Raw genomic sequence first — 4,026 nt, forward strand, 5'->3', positions numbered from 1 at the left:
CGCTGTCCAGCTTGGTGGTGTTCATTCAGACGCTGTCTTTCCGACAGCCCTGTTCTTCACCTGAGGACGGCTGCTTGCGTTGTGGCCGAAGCGTCGTGAGAATTGTATTTTATTATTTTTTAATTTTTAATTTTCCTTCTACGTGACTTTATCGAAAGAACCAAGAAGATGACTCCTGCAGTCACGAAAGAAGCTTTACATCGAAATATTGCTGAATATAGGGCACATTAGCCCAACATGTCAAGCGGCCAGAAACAAACAGCATTATCAAAGTTGCAATCGATACGAGTTAATATATTTATTTCATTAAGCAAGGTATTTTTTGTAAGACCCTAGGGGTAAAGGAGACGATGATGTTGGGAGGAGGGAATGCCACAGGGGAGCTAAGTGCGAGGGAAGGAGCAGAAGAGAGGTGGCCTGCAGTGTGGTGGCTGAGTGGGTTGGGTGAGTTTTTGTGACATTGAGTGTGGAGGTTGAAGTGTGTTTGTAAGTAACGAAACAGTCGGACACAGTGACAGTTACAACACTTCAATGTCGTAAATGGAATTTCTCTAAAAGGATATGGACGTTTCTGGAACGTCCTTCACAGAAGGGCCATTGCCCGAAACGTCGCTTGTTCTCTTTATTTTCCAATCATGGCCACAGTGCACGAGCAAATGCGTTGACGCACGACCACTGCCAACGCCGAGAGAATCGTAGCCCCGTCGTGCCGTGCATCTCACCAGCCAGGGACGGGCTAATGAACACGCGTGAAGCATTGCCCCTGAGCTAGTGTCTCGTGCATCTGGTAGTGAGTGTCCCTGCGAGTGAGTGTCCCCTGCAAGTGAGTGGCCCCCCTGGGCCCTCTAACAATGCGCGCATTTAGACACCGCGGGCCGTGGTCCAAGGCTCCTGGCTGGGGCTGAGCCTGACGCACAGGAAGGGGGAGGCGGGGGGGGGCAAACCGGGGGGGGGGAGGGGGGGTATAAACTGGGGGGTGTCAGGGGGGGCGGCGGGGGAGACGGGGGGGTAAAAACTGGGGGGTGTCAGGGGGGGGTGTCAGGGGGGGGGGTGTCAGGGGGGGGGGGTGTCAGGGGGGGGGGGGTTAAGTGGTCATGCTCCGTGCAGGAGAGAGACGCGAACCAGAGAACGCTAATTAATTATTGTTGTTGTTGTTGTTCTGTATTACAGGGTTTTGCGTCGAACCATATCGAACAGAGAGGCTCCGTGTCTATGTCCACATGGCACACGCACTCACAAGTACTCACTCGCCAGCGCTCATATACTTTTCATTCAATCCCTTATTCCATTAATTCATTCTCAGTCGACAATTCTTTCACACACAGGATTCATTCGTTCTCCTGCTCCTCTTTCTCGCCGCCGCCGTGCACTTTAAACCCCACCAGGCACGTGCCATTCGCGAGCACCGACTTGTCGTGGGTCGCACAGACGCGCACACTCGATCTTGGAGGCAACAAGTTAGTTTCTTAACACAACGGGGTGTGCCTGGTGCTTATATTAAACACTAACTACAAGTTGAATACACACACACTTATAATACATACTAACACTGTGGAACAAAAAACAAATCCTGTGTATTAAGTGTCACAAAATCAAAGTTTGTGGGTAATAATATCCATTTTCTATACTTTTTAGGCATTAAAAACTAACACTTAGTACCGAGGAGCAAGAACGGTGTTACATCGTGTAAGTCATCATCCACCATGGTCAATCCACTGCTGCATGAAGACCTTGCCAAGCCGCTGCCGATCATGCGACGCAACAATCACCCAGCACCTGCTGATTCCACTTTCTCATGTCTCAGTTATCAACACGCGCGTGTGCGCGTGTGCGGCAAGCTGCTAACCGGTTTTACCGGGTTTGTTCACGTGGTTACCGGTAATGCAAAAAAACGGTTTTAAGAACCCGAACATACATGTTGCCCGACCTACTTGTACAGCATTCGCGTCTGTAGATGTGCACGTGCCCTCCATGTCATGTAATACCACTAACGTTCAGTTCTTTGTCATCCCGCTTCTGGATGAAGGCCTCCTCCCCACAACGTGGGGGTTGTTTGACCCGACTTCACCACGCTGGTGAGTGCGGGTTGATGAAGTTGATCTCGAGATTACTCGCCGCCGCCGCCGGTGTTCGCCGTGGCCCGAAGTCCATCTCAAGCGGTTGGATTCAAAGCGCAGTGCGCTAACCACTGCGCCACCACTCCCCCCGACTGCGGACACGTGTCAAGATTAAAACAGCGAGGAATCGCTAAAGATACACATACACACAATGTGGTTGTGGAAAGCGCATCGACAGTCTATTTTTAAGCGTTTATAGTTGAGTCTCCGTATAGATCGAGCTATTTTTAGGAGTACGTCAACGGGAATGTAAATGTAGGCGAGTCTATCTTTAGCGGTCTATATTGAGCGTGCATCATCAGCCATGGTCAATCCACCGCTGAATGAAGGCCACGCCAAGTCGCCGACACCTCTAACAATCGAGCGACGTTATTCATGATCCACACAGCACCTGCACATTTCATCGCCTAAGATTATAATAAATTACACAGTATTCTCGGGAACTATATACTGTATAGGAGAATTTGTAGACGTGATTATATGTGTAATAGTGCATGGATAGTGGACCGTGTACACCCAAGGAACATATATTCGTAGCTATGGCCAGAGCGTTGGACTTGCAATCGAGAGACCGCTCGTTCGATTCCATCTCCCGGAGCGGCAGCTGAAACAATGAAGCAAGTGGTGTGTGGTGGGGCGAGGTGCGAGTAACTCCCACTTCTCATTCCAATTCGTCTGGCCAGCGTGTACAAGTTAGACTCGAGAGATGTCTCTATTGGGAGGCCTTTCCACCAGGAGCGACCATTGCAGGGCTGCGACTTTACCTTCCAGTAGCTGGGAATCTCTGTTGGCGCGTCCAGGAGTGGGACGAGGTGAGGGCAGGAGGCTGCCCCAAGCTGCCCGGGTCCTCACCTCTCAATAGACCCCGCGGGTGGGTGGAGGGGGGTAACAGGGGGGTGGGTGGAAGGGGGCAACAGGGGGGTGGGTGGAGGGGGGTAACAGGGGGGTGGGTGGAGGGGGGGTAACAGGGGGGTGGGTGGAGGGGGGTAACAGGGGGGTGGGTGGAAGGGGGCAACAGGGGGGTGGGTGGAAGGGGGCAACAGGGGGGTGGGTGGAGGGGGGTAACAGGGGGGTGGGTGGAGGGGGGTAACAGGGGGGTGGGTGGAAGGGGGCAACAGGGGGGTGGGTGGAAGGGGGCAACAGGGGGGTGGGTGGAGGGGGGTAACAGGGGGGTGGGTGGAGGGGGGTAACAGGGGGGTGGGTGGAAGGGGGCAACAGGGGGGTGGGTGGAAGGGGGCAACAGGGGGGTGGGTGGAGGGGGGTAACAGGGGGGTGGGTGGAGGGGGGGTAACAGGGGGGTGTGGCGGGGTCCGCGGGGTTCGAGGTTTGGTCGCCTAATGGAAGTCATCATCGCCCGGCGCTAAATTAGGAATCACGGGTCCGCCCGGTAACATTAGTGAGGGGCGGGGGGAGGGGCGGGGGGAGGCCAGTGAGGACACTCACTCGTCACGGGGTGAGTGTGGGTAAGTGTATGAAGCAATGATAAAGGTCTCCCGTATAGCCTTAACAGACTGTTGGGGCAAGTGTTGTTAGTGAGCACCTATAAAAGCCGGCACAGCACACGAGGGGGTGGCGTCGCTAGCAAGACCACACTCGGTCGCCTTTGTCTCCCCAGTGGCGATGTTTACACACCACACCAGATACAGTACTCATTTTAGGTCGAATCGACCTAGACGAATGCCTAGGACTGGTTCAGATAATTGTCACCGTGAGTGGGAATCGAACTCGGGTCGCATTTTAAGTAGATAAAGCAAGTCCAGTATATGTCAATACACATTCATAACTACATATTCATCGGTGAAGGATTACCTGCCCCCAGCAAGGAATTAATAAGAGGCATGCGACACATTACGCAGTCGCAACACACCGGGTTCACGCACACACAGTACATGCTCTGCACACTCCCATA

The sequence above is a fragment of the Lampetra fluviatilis genome, chromosome 20 (genome assembly GCF_964198595.1).
Source record: "Lampetra fluviatilis chromosome 20, kcLamFluv1.1, whole genome shotgun sequence".
Classification (NCBI taxonomy): Eukaryota; Metazoa; Chordata; class Hyperoartia; order Petromyzontiformes; family Petromyzontidae; genus Lampetra; species Lampetra fluviatilis.